This window comes from Pinus tabuliformis, chromosome 7 (genome assembly GCF_031772625.1).
Source record: "Pinus tabuliformis cultivar Carrire ecotype Pingquan chromosome 7, CPIR1, whole genome shotgun sequence".
Lineage (NCBI taxonomy): Eukaryota > Viridiplantae > Streptophyta > Pinopsida > Pinales > Pinaceae > Pinus > Pinus tabuliformis.
This window is the reverse complement of record NC_142293.1, coordinates 1,487,308,984-1,487,332,507: the sequence shown is the minus strand read 5'-3', so window position 1 is coordinate 1,487,332,507 and position 23,524 is coordinate 1,487,308,984.

Below are 23,524 nucleotides of genomic sequence, written 5' to 3'. Positions count from 1 at the left end.
TAGCGCCACCCTATGAACGTGTAGCGCCAAACTCCCGAAGCATAGCGCCACTTCTCCTTGGCCCAAAACTCACTCAACTTCTCCTTTCTTCTTCACTTTTGGACTCCTTCCTTGCCAAATAAGAATGATAAGCTTGAAAATGAAATGTGACACCTTATATAGGAGTAGATTTCGATTTTTCACTAGAAAAACCCACTTTCTAATGTTTTTTGACCTTTTCAAAATCTTTGTTTTAATGCCTTTGTTCATTGTTCCTTTTCAGGTGGATGATGCTCAATTTAAACTGATTTTTGTAGTGGTTCATTGTCTTGTGGTTCATTTTCTTATAGCAAGGAGAGATGCATTGATGCAGCCAAGATCATTTATTACATAAAGTGACTTAAATTACATAAGAAATATAAATTAACTCAAAATACTATGTTTTCACCTCAAAAACATGTTTTTTGAGGTGAAAATTACATTAGTTAAAAAGATAATTATATAGACTATGACTTACTAGCCATCATTCTTGACTTATTTATGATCCTCATCCGCTTGCTGCCCTTTATTTACACCTTTAAATCATGCCTTTGACCTTGGAAATGAAACCCTAAGACCTAATGAAAACATGCCCTAAGACCTAATGAAAACATGATTGCATTTTGACCATGAAACCATGACTGAAGACAATCCTGAAGATGGGTCAGCAAGTATACTTTATGGGGGAAAAATTAGATTTTCTGAAGAGAAGACAACCATCAGTGGATCAACTTGACATGACCTAATAAAATGATGTAAAAATTTCAGTATGGGACCCCTAAAATGAAAATGCAAAGAGCAAATTTTGATCCCTGATGGAAGTATGTAGATACTGACACTAACAGGAGCTTGAGCCAAATCTTCAACTATGTTATAATTTTGAGTTGTTCTTGCATGAGGTTTGAATGTTGATTTATGAATAACACCCTTGGGAGACTTAATCGTTAATTCAATAGGTATGACATTTGAGGTAGAGTCTGATGGAGATGCGGTCAACCAGGCAAGTTGATCAGTAGCGTGATCATTTGAAGGATTCAAATTACCATAGTCCTTATTTTGGGTAGCCACCATAATATCATTTTTAGGATTAGTGGATGAAAAAATTAAAACCGAATTAAAGGAAGTAGGGTCTTGGGCAAGCAAATTGGTCTCCTGATTGGGAATGGGTTTGTAAACACAACAGTTGTAGCGAGGATTTAAGGAATTGATTCACCTCTGCCCGGTGTTGATAATCATGAGTGAAGTGCTCCTCATTACAAATTATACATGGGTAATGTTATCACTCTAATATTTCTTTTGAAGTCGATGAAGAAAGAAAAGTCAAAGGTAACCACAAACCACTTTTGGAGATTGGGACCTAGCCTTCTTGATGCTCAAAGAGGGCTCTCTCTTTATAATTTAACTTTGCTTTAGTTAAGATGATTTTAGGCTAGTTATTGGTTGCACTTGGGTTTTGTTTTGAAATTGGGTGGTGGGATCACTTTACTTATATGAACAGAGGTTTGGATTATACCATTGGGTTATGGAATCTAATTCCACACAAACAAGACTAGATTCAGTTCTAAAAATAGTGTCTACAGGGCAAGGTAGATAAGTTACCATAGTTCTCAAAGGCTAAATGGTGGAATGGTTTCAAATCAGATCCAAGGAGAAATTAAGGGTTCCCTAAGCCAGATGATGGAAGGAATGAAAGAAGTCAACCATGATGGGAGAGCAATTAAGGGTTCTAAAATACAGATATCAGAGGAAAACATGTAAATGACTAACTGTGCAAAACATAGTGTAATTAAACAAATTCTGAGTGATATTTCCAGTTAATTCATTCAAATTTAGAACACATTTAAGATTATGAAACACATAAGAAGGTAACAAAATCACATAAAGAAAGTACTTCACTGTAAATGGCTCATTTCATGAATCCTGTAGCGAAATGTTTTTATTACTTGCTCCAATCTATTGACTTGAAAATGGTACAATCACCCTTAGGTTTAAGATCAAAATAACTCTACAAATGTAAAATAATCCACCCTAATACTTCGAATTTTGAAGTATTTATACAAAACATTTTTACAAAATATTTCAAACTACTTTGAGAGTTATTCTAGGAAATGGAAAATATCTTCATGCAAGAAGATAGAGACAGCTATTGAACTATTTCATGTTGTCCCTGTTATTTTGGTTCTACTGGCTGTATCTTTGATTTTTTAGCCCTTTAAGCTGCTAGGCTATTTGGCCTTTCATGCTAGATGTTTTGTTTTACTTTCATATTCCATCCGATACTCTTTTACCTGATACACTTTGACTCTGCTAACCTGTCAATATCCTTTTACCTTGTTGTTCCACTTTTTACTATAGATTTATAATTCAATGTCCTTTTATTACAGTAAATCATTCAATTTTTCCCATCTTTCTTCATCTGGTAATTGGATATTGATCATTTTTCTGTGTATCTCATCTACCTCTGTATATTTGGCAAAAGTGGGCTTATCAATAAACATGTGTTTTACCTCATGCTGGAGGTAAAATAAGTTTTCAAAACGCGTCGACAAAAGATTGATTATGTGATTTTGCCGAAGATTACTAAACAAAGTTTTCAAAAGTCTGGTACAAGACTTTGTCTATTGGCATGCCCTTCATGGATGAAGTGATCACCTGTTCTTTGGCTACTTCACCGATCTTCCTATTGTAATATGCGTGTGTCATTAATTTTTCATTTATAACTAAGGGATTAGGTAATCCATTTTCTTTCAAAAGTTCAAATTTAGCCATGAACTTGTCAATGGCTAGCTGCATGTTCTGACACTTATCTTCTAAATTCAACATCAAATTCCTCTTGGTGAGGACTCTTCTAACTTTGAAAATTGTACCTATCCTGTCAGGTATCTCTAGTTCTTGCAATTCATATTTATTCTTGGAGTTGAGGAAATGGATGATTCTTGTTGCATCCTCTGGCATATCTCCAAGTTCTATTTTAACCCTTTCAATGGCTTCTATAGCCTGCTTTATTAAATGTATTTGCTCAAAAATGACCTGGATGGATGGCCAAATATCATTGACAGAGTCAATGATATTGGCCCATAGTTGCTCTTTAGCCTTTCCTATAGGTTCAATCAAGGTCAATTCTTTCTCTAGGCCTTTTATCCTTTCATTCATCCTTACAGCCTTTTGTTGTTATTCCTTATGCCTGATCTGGGTAAGCTTACAATCTGTCTCAAGGTTGTTGAGTTTCTCCTTCATTTTGATCATCTCATTGGTTTGAATGGACATTTCTTCCATTGCTTTGACTAGCTTGTTTGCTTCCTCACTTGTGGCGGTTGTTGTTGTTGATCATATTGTTAGTCTAGTCTAGGGAGATGTTGATAGTGGCCCATAGTTGCTCTTTAGCCTTCCCTATAGGTTCAATCAAGGTCAGTTCTTTCTCTAGGCCTTTTATCCTTTCATTCATCCTTGCAGCCTTTTGTTGTTCTTCCTTATGCCTAATCTGGGCAAGCTTACAATCTGTCTCAAGGCTATTGAGTTTCTCCTTCATTTTGATCATCTCGTTGGTCTGAATGGACATTTCTTCCATTTCTTTGACCAGTCTGTTTGTTTCCTCACTTGTGGGGGTTGTTGTTGTTGATCATATTGTTGGTGTAGTCTAGGCAGATGTTGATAATGCAGTGGCCATTGGAGCAGTGGGAGCTAGTGCTGCTGCCAGAGTAGAAGGTACAGTTGTGGTCTCTGTAGGAATGATAGTTGTAGGAGCATTATCAATGTTGGCTTGTTTGAGCTGGATCAAGCTATCCAACTCCTTCTCCATCTCCTTTAATCAGTCATTCAGTTGCAGCACCAAGTCCATCATCTCCTCATGATTGGTCTGGCTTTCTAGGACTTCTTTTTTCTGTGGGTGCTGCAAGTGAGGCAATTTGAGCTATTTCCTGAGGGCTGCTATGTCCTCATTCTTCTTCTTGATTAGTTTCTCTATGGCCTTTACATCACTTGGGTCATGGCCTAGTTCAATAACCAAGTCCTCAAGGGACTTTATCATGGTGTCTTTAGCTTGTGAAGAGGCTCTCCAGCTCGAATTGAGCTGTCACATTGTCTAATGAACCTTGTAGCTTGCAAGTAGCCATGGCCTTTGTAGTGAGGGTGGAGTAGATCATCTCTCCAACCTGCTTGTGAAATTCAATCTGATCAATGGGATGAACATCCTTGGCTAAGACCTCAAAATTGGTTTTCTTGTAGTCTGCTGAGGTCTTTGGTTACTATACAGTGGGCTGTAGGAATGAGACCTACATTTTTCCTTCTTTGATGTCAAAGGCTGACATCAGTCTAGTTTGGTTTGGTGGTGTGAGCTTGAGGTATTGTGCATATGTTTCTTCCTTCAGTCTCTCATTCCTCATTTTGATTTCGTTGAATCTATCTTTAATGTTTTGTTCCTTGTTAGTTGGCTTGACATAGGAAGAGATCTCCATACTCGGCTGTCTATCTACCAACTGTGTGTTGGATGTTGAGGGTTGTTTTGTCTCCTCGGATGCAACTGGTTTTCTTCCTTTCTATCCTATTGCCTCAGTCTCAATTATTTCTTCTCATGTAACGTTATCCTCCTGTTCAAAGACAGAATTCAACTTGGGCCTCTTGCTTAGCTCAATCAGCTCATCAGTGGTCTCCATAGTAGAGCTAGATGCCTCATCTCTACTCCTCTTAGGATTCTTCCCCTTATTTAGTGGAGTCTGTATGATAGGAGGATTGTTCATTGGCCCTCCTTGTTCTGGAAGCTGTATGAAGGAGTTGTGGTCAAATTGTCTTTCCAAATCAATAAGTGTATTCTCTATATCCACAGCAGTGTTGTCCATGTCAATCAAGGTGTTCTCCACCCACTCTGACTGGTTAGCATACTGTTTAATGTCAGGTCTTGCGTGGTGGATGTATGATGCCAACTTGACTTTGATTCTGAGCTTGTTTTGACCCCACGAGGGTCATAGTGCTAGATGAAACTGGTTTCAAATTTCATTAGTTAAAGTAACCTGTTGGCCTTTGGTCCAGCTTCTTTGTTGTTGCAAATAAATGGGCCCGTCTATTTCTTCACTTTGAATTGGGTTTTCTTCCTATAAGCTAGGAAGTTGATCTCATCAGAGTTGATCATTTTCGTAAAGTACTCAAGAGAAAATATACTCATTGGGAGTTACTTGGGTAACTTGTAGGGGGCTAGCTCACAGCCATAAATCCTAATTTTAGTGTGGTTTTGGTACAAGTACCAATCTCCCATCTTGCTATTCTTGGCCAATTGCAGTACTCTTTTAATTTCAGGGTTGATTCTGGGCTGAGTCTTAGAAGTGAGCATGTTCATAATTGGGTATACAAAAGAGTCTATAAAGTCCTTGTAGGTGAATGAAAGGGAAAACTTGTGGACCAAGGGTGTCGAGTAGATGACTGATCTCTCCTTTCCCTTCGTGTCCAATTTCTGGATCCTCGAAGGGAAATTATCTGTCTGATAATGCAAGAACATATGAAACAACACTGAAGAGTATTTGAAGAATCTTTCAGTGGAAAATCTAGTGAACTATTCATGCATTATGTCTGCAATGAACTGGGCATAATCATACATGATAGCAGGAGGCTTGCCTAGAGTGAAAATTGATAAGAAGGCCATGATGACCTCATCCACATGATCATCTGATGTGAATCCTAGGATGCGTAAGAGCATGGTGATTATTCTCCTGCCTGTCTCTGAAAAAATAGGGGCAAAATAAGGTGGAATGTCATTAGGAGTATGTTCTCCTCAATGATGAAATTCTGGAATATTTGTGTGATTTTAACTGGGACCAGTGTGATGTACAGGTCCAACAGGTGTCCAATGGAAAAAGAGGTCAAATTAGGACTAGGATGGATTTGAAGCATCTGGTTGATGGATTCAGCAGTGATGATGAATAATATCTCATGGTTTGGTGCGTCAATAGCCCTATGGCTTGGAACATAAAAGGCGTGACAAAAATGTACTATTTCTGGCAATGGGTGGACTTCTAGGAATGTATATTTGGGCAAATTAGATTCCAAAATGTTTATGTCATCAACATGGTATAGGAACCTATCCTTGGCCCAGCAGTGGATTCTCAGAAGGTGGCCTAGGGTGGCAATGTCTTTAATTTGAAAATCCCTGTCTGCTAGGCCCAAATGGTCAATGTCTAAATGAGGGGTTGTCACTGGTATGACATCTAGTGAGTTTTGGGCAGCCATATTTGTGATAAAATAAGGGAATTATACTTATACAACCTATGAAAATGGACTCTTAGAAACTCTGGTATAGGGATAGTGTATTTAGCGGTTTACAGGATAGGGGTTTTCAGTAGTTGAGGGGAAATACTCTAAATTAAATGGAAATTTATTAAATTCAATTAGTTATTTCTTGAATTTACTGTATGCTTTTGAATTTGAGAGGGTCGTTCTGGTTCTGTGTTGAAATACCTGGAATTTATGGTTGAGGTTGCAAACTGGTTTTGAATGATGGCTGTAGAGGGTTTTTGTGGCTTCAATCATGTACTGGATGGCTGAAATGGGTGTCTAGAGCTTCTTCAGGCTGCAATTGGTAGTTGGAACCAGCTGCAAAAGCTCAGTGGCGCAAGAGAGCTTAGAACTCTTTGTCAGAGAAAATGCATTAAAATAGTGAAAATGGGGGTCTCTGTGCTTTTAACCGTGAATAGTTAGAAAATTGGCGAGGAAAATGTTTTTATGAATAGTGATGGTTTTGGTATATGGCAGGGAGGTGGTATTTGGGGGATATCACACCGCTTATGGGGGTCGGGCGGTATTTTCCCCAGAGAATGCGACATAGCGTGGTGCCGCCACGTAACCTAAGGGGGCTCGAGCAATACTGCCCATATCATGTGCTTTTAGGACGGTAAAGGCCGAGCAGTGAGTGGGCACGATATGGGCGAGGCCCGTAGGATCTCGAGGTGGATGATCCAACGGTCATCGCATGGCGGAGATGCACGATGGGAGATGGGGGTGGGATTTAGTGGGGCCCATGGTTAGTTACCCTTAAATGTAATTAATGACTGTATAAATGTGGGGTTAATAAAGTAATGCGGGTTTATGGAATATAAAGGGTAAAAGTCAATTTTTGGGATTAATAAAGTAATGCGAGGGGGAAATAATAGTTAGGATAAGAGGTTTAGTGGGTTTCTTGGGGTTTTTAGGGAACTTAACAAAGGGCAAGTAATTTTTCCAAGGGGAAAAGGGTTTCACACTAGGGGAAAGGGATTTTTGGGAAAGGGAATCAATTTAGAAGGTAAATTGGCTAGGGAATGTGTGAAACCAAGGTGTAGGAGTCAAAATGAATGGAAATGGTGTCTTCACTAGCCATGAAGGGGTAAAAGTGAAATTGGTAAGTATATAGTGGAGGGTGAAATGCCATGGGGGAAATTAGGCAACTCAGCTTATGAGCATCCTTTTTCTTTCACAATTGCTCCTACACACTGAAACACATGATTAAACATGATAGATGTGCTTATGCCCCAAATAGCTTGTATTTCTGCAACCTTTCTTCTACTTACCCTTTTACTCACCCTAATATTTTTTCTTCACCTTATTGGGTGCACTTAAGCTAGAAAACCCTTTTCTTTCCTTTTCTTTTATGAAACAAACTATCCATTTCTAACCTTATATCTTCCAAGGGCTCAGATTAAATTGATGAGCTCCTTTCATTTCTCTACCTATCTACTAATCTGCCAAGATTAAATTGTTTGGCTAGATCTTTATTCTCTAGCTATAAACATGAAATTCAAAGCATGAAGTAGTTAAGATTAAAAATTTTGACTATCATGGGTTGTGGCATGTATGACAAGCTGCACACAACTATTATTTAATACAATAAAGTAAAGAGTAGTGGCACTTGGACTTGCACACTTTCATGATCTGTTTTTTGCTTGGGTTCATATTTTTTTCATTTTTTGATCTTTTCTTATTTTTCTTGTCCTTTGATATTTCTTTTAGGAAATACCCTCTTTACATTTTTTAATTTTAATATGGAAAACATTTGCAGAAAGCAAAGGTATGTACAATATTACAGGTTTTAACCTCAGCCAATTCAAAATTATGAATCCTATCACTATAGGACTCTAACAGGTAACAAGGTTTCCTCTTCTCTTTAGGAGATTGATTATTTTTCTTACCCTATAGAGAATTTTCATTCTTCTTATTCTGTTTATTCTTACTTCTTGGCTGTAGATATTTTCCTTTAGATGATTGAACGACATTAATCTGAGAAGTAGAGGTTCTAGTAGTGGAAGAATGGTTTTGAGCAGAGAGAGAGGAAGATTTGAACCAGATGGTTTACACGTCGACTAATAGCTGGTAGAACCAATCAAATCATCTATAGCATGTTATTATTTACCAGGAGTTTGAGAAACAGTATCGGTAAGTCATGCATCATCACTAATATTATCACACAATGTGTTGGATTGGGTATCAATGAGATCCAAGTAATGGGCACTAGTGATCACCTGTTCTTCAGTTAAAACTCTTCCTTTAGCTATGTCTTTTGTAATAGATGGAAACATACAGTTTACAAACCATTCAGCTAGAAATTGATTAGGAATGAAAGTCTTAACCAAACGATGATGACATCAACACTCATGAATATGATTAGAAATGTGAGTGGCTTTGGTCTGTTTTAAATTAGTTAAGAGTTTTGTTCCAATATCATATCTAATGGGTAATTAGAAATGTGTTATGAATGTAGTAGCTAAGGTACCAAAGTTATCAAACAAATCTTGAGGTAATTCTATGTAGCATTTAGCTGTCATGCTAGTGAGTGTACACTAGAAGAGACACAAATGAATAGAATCATCATTTGGAAGTTCAAAGAACACCACAAATGATATGTAACTATATATGTGGATGGGTCTTCTCCACAATTTCCTTTGAATTTAGGAATATCAGAAGGAAATTTGGTAGGAATAACTGACCACCAAGGAGAATGAGAAATATGATCATTTTTAACCTTGGTCAAATCTGACAATTCAAGAGTCGCCATAAATGGAAACTTTCTATTAAGGTCCGGTAGAGAATATCCTGGACAAGAAGGAATAGTGTGAGAAATAGGTATCTCTGTCCCAGGATAAGGAGGATTTTGATAGCCACTATACACATAAATTTGTTGTCTAGCTCTAGGATAACCTTGCAAAGGTTGGAACGACTAAGTTTATACTTGTTTTCTGTAAGGCATCTAAGGGATACCTTGATACAATGGATATGGTTGCCTAGTGGGTTTCTGCATCATCCCAACATAAGGTGGATTCAGTTATACTTGTTCTTGTCTGATACCATACACATTCTGACCCATATGAGCTTGAGGAATGGCCTATCCATTTTTTTTTATTGTAAGTTACCTTGAAGAGGCTGGATATACATAGGTAGTGATGCGCCAAATACAAATGGGATGGTTTCACTTAAAGGTACAACCTGTAAAGGGTCACTCACATTCATTTGAGTTTGGACAGTTTGAGTCATGGGTTGCTGAACATAAATTTGAGAGGTAGATGGAACATGTTGAGAAGCTAAATATGAAGCCACAACTCAACCAGGTTGAATATGAAAATTAGGTTTCCAAACACTAGCAGACATTCCTAAATGAGGACTCATTTGAGTTTTATCACTAATTTGATGAGATGGAAATCAACCTACAATAGGTTTCCCCTTGTCGAAAGAAGAGGGTAATATAGAGGCAACTTTCCCCAAAGTAGGGGATTCCCAATAGGAGATGCATTGGGATGTTTTAAATAACCATGTCTACTAACATAAGGGCCAACCTGTTGCTTAATTGTAGGCGTAGATAGAGGAAGAGGAACAGATAGTGTAGTGCTCATTAATAAAGTACCAGAGGAAATTCCAGATGTAGATGTGATGGAAGATGTCCATGGATTGGTTGTTGCACCAAAGAAGGTACCATCCAAGGATTGGTAACTAGCCAGGATGGATGGGCCACCATATAAATGTGCCTGTAGTGTGGTTACAAACATGGATGAGGTTACAATTGGGGTTTTCTCATCCATGGTAGAAGATACATACTAGGAAGCCAAAGCAGACTCAGCCATGGTTAATGCCAAGGACAATTTCCAAGAGAAACTCATAGGTGGGTTGAAAGGAAAAGAACCAAACAAAGGAGGTTGAAATGGAGTATGATGAGACAGAAAAGGATGGGCCTAATAAAGACACCTTCTTAGCAGCTGGTTGTTCCTTGCAAAGAAATCATAGATATAATTGGTTGTTGTTATTGGACAAAAATAATTAAACAAATAATTGTAAATGGTTAAGGCAATGCATGTACACAAAAAAACTAAAAAATAAGGAGAAAACACACAAGTAATGCCTGATGAAGGAAACAAGTCAACAAATTAATGGAAAAGGGCTCCCTTTATTGACTGCTGAAAGTAGAACATGAATAAAATAGATTAATATTAAACACTTGTAGAGAATTTTTTGAGAAATGGTGGTTAAAATACTCAACAGGGAGGTTCCTTTCTCCCCTCTCTTTGCAAGATTCTCCTCTCTCTCAAAGAAGTATCAAGTCTCTCTCAATGGTGAAATATTCTCCACACTAAAATGTTGTATTCTTGAGAAACAATTTGGCCAAGATAATAGCGCTCTACTTCTTCTTCAACAATGGAATGCAATATTGCTTGGGAAAAAATTTTCCTCTATAACATTGCCTTGTCTTTGTTCATAAAATGGCCTATTTATTTAGAATTTTGAATCCCTCTTCCCTCTCTTGGTCCATTAATGAGAAAATTACCCATGAGTGGGCCAAGAGGATCCCTTGGGGGTTGCATATCTTGAGGGTGACTCGAATTTCGCTGTCTTTGACTAGAACATGTTAGGGAATCTCATATTCCAACATTATGAACATGTTTGTTTCATTGTATAACATCCTTTGTAACATGGTTCCTAGGAGAAAAGTTTTAAAAAGGTCCAAGGACAGCTAAGAAGCAACAAAAAAGTCCAACCTAGTGGGTTGAATCCAAGGAGAAACATCTACTAATTTCAAAGGAATATCCACCTTAACTAGAATCTTGCCTCGAATAAAAAAATTTGGATTTAAAATAAATTAAGGATACCTCATTGGAGATCAAGAATTTAAGGAATATTCCATAAAATGAAAACCATTTATCTCACATCAATGTCAGTGGATGACCCAAGGATGTCAAGGGCCATGCCTGGCCTTCCCCAAAACTCCCCATGTGAATGATAGGAAAGTTTGTTGCAGGGCAGGTCATGCAACAATAAGCCTATGTGAAACCTTCCATCAGTTCTTGAGCATATTTATGTTGAGGCATGTGGGCAATGGGTCTCATACAATGATTGATGGGTATCAAAACGTTATTATGGAAATGATAGTTTAGGTGTGTATTTTAGAATCCTTCCTTAAGCCAAGCTCATTCCTCTTTGATGAGCATTGGAGATTTGAAGGGGCATCTTGCCATAGATAGTATTGTGACAAGGGTACCATACATTTTTAGAAGGGAGACTTGGGCCCCTCGACTTTTTGTATATTCCTACATTCTCGGTGGCATCCTATTGACCATGTGAGCTTTCAAAGTCCAATTTTCCTAAGACTCTCACCTGGAAATTTGCTTGAATTATGGTTTATCGCAGGGTCCATTCCTAGAAATGTTGGTGCAGTTGATTGAAGTATCAAAGGGGAATTGGGGAGGCATTTACCCCAATTTCCTCTTACTGCATTGGGTTTGTGGTATATCATGGCTCTTCGACCCACCGATGCATATGTGTGTAACCTTTGGAGGAGCTTTGTGTACAAGCATCTTAGCTAGTGATGGTGTGCTCTTCTAGGGTTGAACCAATGTCTTGTGGCCATAATTGGACGTGGAAGGGGTTTGGTGACAAAGTACATCATGCTCATTTAAGGAATTTTGTTACACCTGTGGTTGAATTTAGGGATGGAGGTAGAACTACTGGTTGATTTCACAATTGTCAAGGTGATTTTGGTGGTCTAGGGGAGGATTGCAGGTGAAACAGGATACATGTGGGCATTGAGATGTGGTGTACATTAGGGGGTAGTGTGGGGTTTGCTGCTAGAGTGGTAATTGTTATGCTCCACAATATCCCTAGGCTAAGAAGGGAGATCGAAGGAGGTAACCTTAAACCACTTGGGGTTCAGCAGCTAGCCTTGCTAAACCAGAGAGGGATCTCTCTATGAATTCACAACCAATGATGACTGGATTGGGAAAAGATGTTACGCTAGATATGTTCAACTCTAGGGTTTTGAATATTTTAGGGTTTTTCTGGATCAGGAATGAAAATCAAGGAACTAGGCCAGGGGATCAAAGGTTTCAACTGCAAGGGATATAAAGGAGCAGGGTAGGTATGATTTTGTGATACTTTGCGGTTTTGTTGATGTAGTGTATGGTGGAAATGCAGAGATCAAAATGAGCATGGAAAGAATGAATTGATTTATAAGAAGACAAGACACATAAACATGAAGTTCCTAATAAAACAGAGCTTAAAACTAAGAATTATGTTTATAACCTTTAAGGAAAATCATTGAAAAGCATAAGAATCGAAGGAGAATGGAATTATCATTCATATAAGACTATAACTGAGAGAAAACATGATCACAAACTCACAACACAAGAATTCCTAAATAATAGTTGCAAGTGTCCTTTGGATTTCTCCAAAAGTGATGAAGTACAAGCTCCAAGAGTTCTACTCACTAATGTCCAACAAGTTCTATGACTGAAAACTATATACATATATACCAAAACAATTTTTCCCTCTCTTAGGTTCGAATCCTTCAGTTTAGGAACTAATTACATGATGTGTTCAACAAAATCCCTAATGTCTAGGGAGCTTAAAATAAATCCTCCATTGAAACTTTCACTGAACTTCCCTCATAAATGAGGCCTAAACTTACATGAAAATAACGCTAACCATCTCATTTACCTTTCATTACATCATTCTTACACTGAGGAAAAGTAATCACATCATAAAAACTTGAATCTAACTAATTAAATTGAGAAACAATAGTTACAAGCAAAAGCGCAGCAAATTTAATCAAAAGCGCAACAAAATTGTAAGAATTAATGGTTGGAGGCCTTCCCGAGGTCCAAATCGTGATCTGAAAAGTGATGAAGATAGGCTTGGATTTCTCCTACATGATATAATTTATAAGAACTAAAAAAATTTTCTCCTAACCCACCAAAACTTCATTCTCCTATAGGTACTCCCAAAAGCGCAGTGAGCTCTTCAAAAAGATGGCACATAGGTGTTTCTGGAGTAGTTTTCAGCCTTTTCCACCTACCAAAACTTGCTAAAGGTCTAATCCAAAAGGCTAGAAGTGATGTAAAAGTGTTGAGGAATCTAAATATGCAAATGAAAGTTCATTTGGAGTTCCCCATCAAAAGCGTAGCATGGGGCATGTTGTGTTTTTGACCTAGTGATTCTCTCAAAATTTTTCAAAAATTCATAAAAACCAAAATTTCTCCAAATTCATTCAAAATTGGTCCAGAGCCACTCCATAAAGATCTAAGAAGGTACTTTATGATATGACAGAATCATCAACAATAAAATCCAGCTTAAACTTCCCTTTTTTAATGATTAAGGTTTCCTTGAGTTTTTCCTTCAACTGTTTGATCTTGACTTTGTAAACCTGATTCCTTGTGTAATAATGAGCAGCCATGTGTCTTTGAAACTTGTTGTCTTTGTTATCCCTCTTAAGAAGCTTTTCCAAATGGAAATTCACTTTATCAAGCCAAAACTCTCTATTTTCATTGATTTCTGCTGCAATTAGGTCAACTGAAGACATTTTCTCTCTTTGTTGTTGAAGTGCCCTTTTGAGGCATATAGTCCTTGGCCTCTTCCTTTTCATCTACTCTTGATCCTCATTTGAATCATCTGTGTCAACTAATGCTTTTTCCTTTACATCTTCTTTGCCAACATCAAACTTATTCTTACTCAAGAGTAATTGATTTACCTTCAATTTCTTATTCTCCTCTTCTAGGAATGAAATCATGAAATTGGCCTTATACAAGTTGCCCTTAACCTCTTTGATCTCATAGTATTTCTCCATGATGACCCTCTCTACTGTCTTATTCTCTTCATTAACCTCTGAATCTACAATATTAGTGTCAATATGTAATGGCTCCTCATCTTGAAAATTTTCTTCATGTTGTGATGGTGAAAAGTTTCTTCGTGTTGTGTTGATGTAAGCTTGGCCCCTTCCACAATGTGTGGAGCAAACAAAAGCCTCCTTCCTCTCTGATATGCTTGATTCACCTCAGGTCTAAGTGTTCTCTTGACTATAGTTCTGCTAGATGAGCCAATCTCCATGTGCTTGGATGGTGTTTATGGTTTACTTTGGATTGTAGATTGACTAGTAGAAGACAAAACGTTTCACTGAATGAATGTCTCCCAAGTGATGTCATTTTGCAGAAGATGATTCAATACAACTATTTTGATGAGGGCATGGCGAAAAAGGCTATTTTGATGGTCACTTTGTTTATACTGCACCTTCTCTGCCATTTTAGCCAAGCTCTTGTAGAGGTAGTAGGCTAGCTTAAGTAGTTTTACCCCTGTGAAATGCATCAACAATCTAACATGATACTTTTACAATCTAGAAAATCTTCCCTCACATGTAAAATACTTCATAATGATTTTCATCAATGGAGAAAACTTCTCAAGGAGCTGTCCAAAAGGAAAAACATTCTTAATGATGTTCTTGTAGTGACCTTTGATGAAAGGTTTGTAGTTTTCCACATCAAAGTCCAAGCTCTTAAACAATTTCTCTCCACTATTTGGTATCCCTATGTCTACTGTTATGACTTCAATTGAAATTGTGAAGCTGACCCCTCCAACAATGACCTTGTCTCTCCTAAGTTTAGTGGCAAACAAGCTCGTCAACTTGGCATGATACTTGACATGTTGAACTCGATCACAGAACCCTAAACACCCTACATTATGAAAGCATTTCTTTGACAGTGAGGAGGACATCAACTCATGAGTGTTGAGTGGTTCATACCTTGATATTTTACCTACTTTATTGTAATATTTATTTTCTTCCTCCATCTTAATAGTGTGCAAGAGAAAACCCTAGTGGAAAAATAGGGGAAGTGAGTGAGGGGATATGATTAAGGGTTTAGTAAAGAGAAATGAGGGTAGGAAAATTTAGTGAAGTAGGTAGGTGTATTAGGGAACTTTGGGAAGTGGAATGGGATGAAAAGGATGTAGGATTTAGTCGAGGGCATTTTTACACAATCCCAACTAGGAAAACTACCAAAAATGCAATGTGGGAACAAATGGAATCTATGCATTATGAAAAAAAGGAAATAAAGATGATAGGAGGTGTCCAGGGACCTAGAATTAGTTGTAGAATGATGATGAAACCTCAATTTCCCTTGGAAAACCCTTTAAAGCGAGTTGTGTGACTGTTGGAGTGAAAACACAACGTAGCTGTTGGAAATCGATTTTCTCCTTTGATGGTGCGGAGGCCCTACCATGTCCTTTCACATTTTATTTTGAAAATGAATCTTTAGAACCTTTTTAGGATATATTACATCACAAGGAAGACATAAAATCACTTTAGAACCTTTATTGAAGATTTTTCGCTATCACTACTCCTTCAAATAATGATTTTGGTGGTGAAATGACTTATTTTCATGCTTTTGACCCTATGAGCTAATGATGACACTACATGGACGAATGGGCTGAATGATGACTATGATGACTATGTGACCCTTACAACAATGAATGACTTGACCATGAAGGTGAAAGGAGTAGTGATGACCTAGCTAACCTAACCAGTAACCAAATTTTATTTTGAAAACCTAATGGAATGATAAAAAATTGACTTGAGACCCTAGCAAAACCTTGTTAGGGCATATTTGATCATTGGTGACTATCATGAATGACAGGCACTAAAATTGGCTCCAGCTGGGGATGACATCTCCTTTAGGAGGTGTCAAGAACACTGTAGACCAAGTAGCCTTATCCATTGGGCATGGAGTCAAAAACAAAAATACCAAGCTCAAAATTGAAAAATGCCCGACAAAACTTAAGAAAAACTGAAACCGACTTGACTTAACTCAAAAACTCGACTACTAACTAAACTTAGTTACATATGGTAGCAAACCATCGGGATCTTAGGTCCTTCACCTCGGCCTTCAAATCCTAATGATAACCACCACCTACTGAAGATATACATATAATCATGTGAAATGATCCCTCCAATGTAGCCAATCGAGCAAATGGCTACTTACATGAGTTCTGCTCACACTCTCCTTTAGCAGGCAGAAGGAAAAAGAAAGTTGCAACTCAACTTTTCCACTTGATCCAATACATGTATTGACAAACTTGGAAAATTCTTCCTCTACTTATGACTGCAATAAACTCACGAGAGGATCATGGAAAGCATGCAACATAAGATCTTCTAGATGATTAAAAGTAGTAAAACAAACCTTATTCCATAATGCTAGTTTCTCTATACGTTGAAACTGATTCCCATCAAACGGAATGAGAACAAACCTTTTTTCATTTTAATCATCCACAATAGATAAGGTCTATGAATTTTCTTGAATTTCATCAAACACAATAGTAAGACCATATGAAACAAGGATGTCTTCATCATTAACTAGATCACACAGAAGTTGGCAAGGTCGCTACACCTCATCATTAGAATCATGAAGTAAAACTTGGCTTTCATCATTCAAATTTGTTTGATGTTTAATCATGGAAGAAAATATTGTCTATTAGAGATGTTCTTGTGGATCATAAGGTTGTTGCAAATCAACGAATTATTCTTCCATGATATGCTCAATTACTTTTACCTGATGATTAGTAAGAGGAATTTGTTTGATAACCACAGTAGTAGTGTGTACACCCATAGGATCTAAAATAACATGTTCTTTTTCATTATTCTCCTCTTTTTGATTAGTTTCAGGATGTTCAATTTCTTCCTTAACCTCTAGCTAATCAATGTGTTGTGTTGCTACCAGAATTGTTTCCTATGGGGAATCTTTATGAGAATCTAAAAAATATTCATCATTTATTTCCTCATCAATCAAAGAGGAAGCTACTGTGTGCTGAGTGTTATGTTTTATATCAAAGAAACTAATCTCTATTATTTCTATTGGGAATAAAATTCATAAAAGGCCTCTATGATCTCATAATCCAGACATTCTTCATCACCAAAAGCCTCTTAAAGGTATTGAATGAAGTTTTCACAGGATTCACAAAAATCTTTGAACAACAAGAATGAATGATGATATTTTCCATAAAACTCAAAAAATGTTGTGTGGAATTCTTTAAGAGAGAATAAGCTACCCGGCTTCAATCCTTCATACCATGATCTTGCTTCTCCTTCTAGGGTAGCCATAAAAAATTTCATCAAACAATCCTCATGAAACCTAATCCTGAGCTTATGTATATGCTACTGAAATTTTATTAGATGCATAGTAGCTTCATCCTCATTTCCATCTATGAATTTGGGCAAATTACTTTGCTAATCTATGCAAGGAATTCGATTTGGAAAACCAGGAATATGAGCTCGATTCATAGGAGCATACCTTCGAGCAGTTGAATCCATATTGAAAACAATTTAAGCCACCAATAATTTCTTAAAACTACTGGCTTCTGAACAATGCAGTCACCATGAAAATTCTAAATCTTTGGATTCTTCAACACTAGAGTCGCCAGGTGAAATATGCATAACCTTTCTTGTCTCTGATAACTGTTCACCATCAGCAATCAGATCTTATCTTTGTCATTCTTTCCCAGGGAAGATATGATATTGTGTTCCTCGAAAATGGTGCCAAAATGTTATCCTCCACAATATCCCAAGGCTGAGAAGGGAGATCGAAGGAGGTAACCTCAAACCACTTAGGGTTCAGCAACTAGCCCTGCTAATCCAGAGTGGAATCTCTCTATGAATTCATAGCCAATGATGATTGGAATGGGAAAATATGTTGGGCTAGATATGTTTAGCTCTAGGGTTTTGAATATTTTAGGGTTTTGCTGGATCAAGAGTGAAAATCAAGGAACTAGGTGAGGGGGTCAAAGGTTTCAACTGCAAGATATATAAAGGAGTAGGGTAGGTATGCTTTTCTGATACTTTGGGGTTTTTTCAATGTAGTGTAGGGTGGAAATGCAGAGATAAAAATGAGCATGGAAAGCATGAATTCATTTATCATAATGCAAGAGACATAAGCATGAAGTTCCTAAAAAAACAGAGCTTAAAACTAAGAATTTTGTTTATAACCTTTAAGGAAAATCATTGAAAAGCATAAGCATGGAAAGGGAATGGAATTATCATTCACATAAGACTATAAATTAGAGAAAAAATAATCACAAACTCACAACACAAGAATTCCTGAATGATAGCTGCAACTGTCATTTCAATTTCTGCAAAGGTGATGAAGTACAAGCTCCAAGTGTTCTATTCACTAATGTCCAACCTATTCTATGACTGAAAACTAGATACATATAGACAAAACCATTTCCCCCTCTATCAAGGTTGAATCCTTCAGTTTAGGAATTTATTACATGAGGTGTTAAACAAAAACCATAATGTCTACAGAGGTTAAAACAAATCCTCCATTTAAACTCTCACTAAAATGCCCTCATAAATGAGGCCTAAACATACATGAAAATAATTCTAAGCGTCTCATTTACCTTTCATTACATCATTATTACATGAAGGATAAGTAATTACATCATAAAAACTCAAATGTAACTGATTAAACTGAGAAACAATAGTTATAGGCAAAAGCACAACAAATTCAGTCAAAAGCACAATGTGTGAGGAGAAAGTGCAACGACATTGGAAGAATTGATGTTTGGAGCCCTTTCTGAGGTTCAAATCCTAATCTGAAAAGTGTCAGAGATAGTTTTCGATGTCTACTACATGATATATTTTTCAAGAACTGAAAAAGGTTTCTCCTGATCCTCCAAAATTCATTCTCCCATAGGTACTCCCAAAAGCGCAATGAGCTCTTCGAAAGGAGGGAAGAGAGGTGTTTTTGAGTAGCTTTAAGCGTTTTTGACCTTAAAAAAAACCTACTGAGGACCTAATCCCAAATGATATAATTGATTTATAAGTGATGAGGAATCTACATATGCAAACGAGATGTCATTTGGAGCTCCACATCAAAAGGGCAGCGTGGGGCACACTGCATTTTTTACCTAGAGATTGTCTCAAAAATTTCCAAAAATTCATAAAAACCAAAATTTCTCCAAATTCCTTCAAAGTTGGTCTAGAGCTACTCCATGAAGACTTGAGAAGGTATGTTATGCTATGAGGGAATCATCAACAAGAAAATGCAACTTAAACTTCCCTTTTTTCCTGATTAGGGTTTCCTTGAGTTTTTCCTTCAAATGTTTGATCTTGACTTTGGAGACCTGATTCCATGTGTAGTAATGAGCAGCCATGTGTCTTTGCAACATTTTTTCTCTGTTAGCCCTCTTAAGAAGCTTTTCTAGATAGAAAGTCACTTTATCAAGCCAAAATTCCCTATTTTCATTGATTTCTACTACAATTAGGTCAACTGAAGCGTTTGCTCTCTTTGTTGCTGAAGTGCCATTTTGAGGCCTCTAGTCCTTGACCTCTTCCTTTTTGTCTTCTCTTGATGCTCATCTAAATCATTTGTGTCAACTACTGCTTTTTAGTTTACATCTTCTTTTCCAACATCAACCTTATGCTTACTTAAGAGTAGTTTGTTTACCTTCAATTGCTTATTCTCCTGTTCTAAGAATGAAATCATGAAATTGGCCTTAGACAAGTTGTCCTTAAGAGCTTTTATCTCAGCATATTTTTCCATGATGACATGCTCTATTGTCTTGTGCTCTTCATTAATCTCCAAGTCTACTATATAAGTGTCAATATGGAATGACTCCTCATCTTGAAAAGTTGCTTCATGCTGTGATGGTGATCCATGTTCTGCTAATGTAAGTTTGACCCCTTCCACAATGTGTGGAGAAAACACAAGCCTCCTTGCTCTCTGATATGTTTGAGTCACCTTGGGTCTAGGTGTCCTCTTGACTATAGTTCTGCTAGATGAGCCAATCTCCATGTGCTTGGATGGTGTTGATGGTGTACTTTGGCTTGTAAATTGACTAGTAGAAGACATTTGACTAAATGAATGTCTCCCAAGTGATGTTCATTTGTGAAAGATGATACAATACAATGATTTTGATGAGGGCATAGTGAAAAAGGTTGGTTTGATGATCATTTTGTTTATGTTGCACCTTCTATGCCATTTTATCCAAGCTCTTGTAGAGGTAGTAGGGTAGGTTAAGTGGTTTTACCCCTCTGAAATGCATGAAATATCTGACATGATAGTTGTAAAATCTAGAAAATCTACCCTCACATGTAAAATAATTCATAATGATTTTCATCAAAGGATAAAACTTCTCAAGGAGCTATCCAGAAGGAAAATCTTGCTTAATGTTGACCTTGTAGTGACCATTGATGAAGGGTTTGTAGTTTTTTACATCCAAGTCCAAGATCTTAAAACATTTATATCCATTGTTTGGTGTCTCTATGCCTACTGCTATGACTTCAGTTGAAATTGTGAAGCTGACCATTGCAACAGTGACCTCATCTCTCCTAAGGTTAGTGGCAAACAAGCTCATCAACTTGGCATGATACTTGACATGTTGAACCTGCTCATAGAACCCTTAACACCCTACATTATGAAATATTTTCTTGGACAATGAGGAGGGTATCAACTCATGAGTGTTAAGTGGTTCATACCTTGATATTTGACCTCCATTACTGAAATATTTCTTTTCTTCCTCTTTGTTAATAGTGTGCAAGAGAAAACGCAAGTTGAAAAATGGGAATTGAGTGAGGGGATAGGATGAAGGATTTAGGGAAGGGAAATGAGGGTAGGAAAATTTATGGAAGTAGTTAAGGGTATTAGGGAACTCTGGGAAGTGGAATGGGATGAAAAAGAAGTAGGATTTTGTCTAGGGAATTTCTGCATAGTCCCAACTAGGAAAACTTCCATAAACGTAGTATGGGAACAAATCGAATCTATGCACTATGAAAAAAAAGAAATAAAGCTGATAGAAGGTGTCTAGGGACCTAAACTTACTTGTAGAATGATGATGAAACTTCAATTTCCCTTTGAAAACCCCTGAAAGCGAGCGTAGCTACTGGAAATCGATTTTCTCCTTCGATGATGCAGAGGCCCCACCATGTCCTTTCACATTTTATTTTTAAACTATAACTTTAGAACCTTTTTAGGATATATTACATCATAAGGAAGACATAAAATCAGTTTAGAACCTTTATTGAAGATTTTTCCCTATCACTACTCCTTCAAATAATGGTTTTGGTAGTGAAATGACTTATTTGCATGCCTTTGACCCTATGACCTAATTGTTGGCACTATGACATAGGTGTTGTCCTTGATGGCAGCTCACTCAGATGACAGATCATAGTTCAGGATAACAGAATGAAGGAAAAAGAGGTATACGCAGGTTCCCCTTGACCAAACCATGTATACACGCAGCTTCACAGACCAAAAGGCTCGTATGCGTATACACACACTTTCACGCAAGGAAAAGCGTGTACATATTGGAAAAATTGGTTTTGGTCTATGGTATTTGGTCCTTGGTATCTTGACCCATGGTATTGGTCCAAGGTATCTTGTTCAAAGTGTTGACCCCAGGTATTTTGTCCAAGGTATTGATTCTAAAGTGGTTTTGGACCATGGTATTGAGTAAGGCCTAAGACTATAAAAGGAGGAGGAGATCATTAGGCAAGTGTACTCAAGCATTGAATATCTAATGAAGAGCAAGATCCAGAATACTGGTCATTGGGTTATGGTGCATAGTTGGATTTGAATCAAGGAGGAACCTGAGCACTTGAAGAAGGATAAGTTCTATTGACGGGTCAAGCTCTTTAGGCTTGAAGAGAAGTATCCTTGTGTGGTTTTGATCTTTTATAATTGGCGCATGTCATAATCCGTAAATCTGGTGATCTGGGTATAACTCATGTCTGAATAGTTGTAAAGGTTAAATCATCTTTTATAGATTTGTACGAAGGTTTAGTATAGCAAATGTGCATACACACACTGGTTCGACATTTCAAAATGGCGTATACACAGGTCTGCCTTCAAATAATAGCATATGAATGCAGGTTCGACACATTGAAGTAGCGTACGTCTCATAAAATATCTTTTAGCTACTTCTATTTGCTGTGCAGTGTTATGGGTTGTGGATTGGGTTCAAGCTATTGTTACTGTATTCTGGTTACAACATTTAGAAAAGTAATTCTTTGATTTAGTTTTGGTTGGTACAAAGGAGATTGTTTGATGCAAATACATTTGATGTTTGATTGATGTTATTGATGGGTCCAGTCTGAAAATTTATGAAATGTGGTCCCTGGAAGAAAAGAGAAGGTTGTAGCCTTCTGTAGGTTAGCACCTACATACTAGTAAACACATCAGCTAGTACAAGAGCTAAGGGGGTTGTAGCTCCCTTCTAGGAAAAGCTGGAGAACAAGAGAAGGTTGTAGCCTTCTGCAGGTAGAAGCCTACATACTGGTATAAGACTGCACCAGTACAAAATTTGTAAAAAGAAGTTTCCTATTAAAGAAAGATAGAGACGATTGTAGCAGGCGGTTTTCACCCACATTGGGTTTCCACCTTATATCTTGTGTTCATGTGTGCGATTTTCCGTTCTACTTACTGCACCTGATTACTGGTTATATGGTTCTGATACATATATTAAAGATCAAATAACTAAATTATCAGGTTGCAAGGTATACGCTGGTTTCTCTAAACACAGTTGCGTATAGACGCAAGTTTCATTAACAAAAGTAGCGTATATAAATCTGTTCATGGAAATGAAATATTGTTAAATTGATAATACTGATTCACCCCCTCTTGTCAGTATTATTTCCAACAATTGGTATCAGAGCAGGTCCTTTGGAAGAAGCTTGATCGCTTCAAGGAAGATCTATCATCATGGGCAACTACAAAAGAGAGGGATCCATTAGACCACCAATCTTTGATGGAAGAAACTTCGTCTATTGGAAGGTAAGAACCATAACCTATCTTCGTTCTCTTGGAACATATGTTTGGGAAATTGTGGAAGGAGGATATACATTTCCATCAGCAATTCCTACAGATACGGCAAGTAAAAATTAGTATGAAACAAATGCCAAGGTTTTCAATACACTATTGGGGAGTCTGTCACAATCAAAATTTGTCAAGGTTATGCAGCTCAAAACCACCAAAGAAATATGGGACAAGATCGTTCTAAGCTATGAAGGAGACAATTAGCTAAAACGTGAAAAACTACAATCTCTTAGAATTTAATATGAAACTCTCAAAATGCACAATGATGAAAGTATAGCTCATTACTTCCTATGTATAGATGAGATTGTTAATCACATGAAAAAATTGGGTGAAGAGATAAAAGAAGTTACTTTAGTTGAAAAGGTTTTAAGATCCTTGTCTTCTAAGTTTGAATCAAAAGTTTCTGCCATAGAAGAAAAGTAGGATCTTCAGAG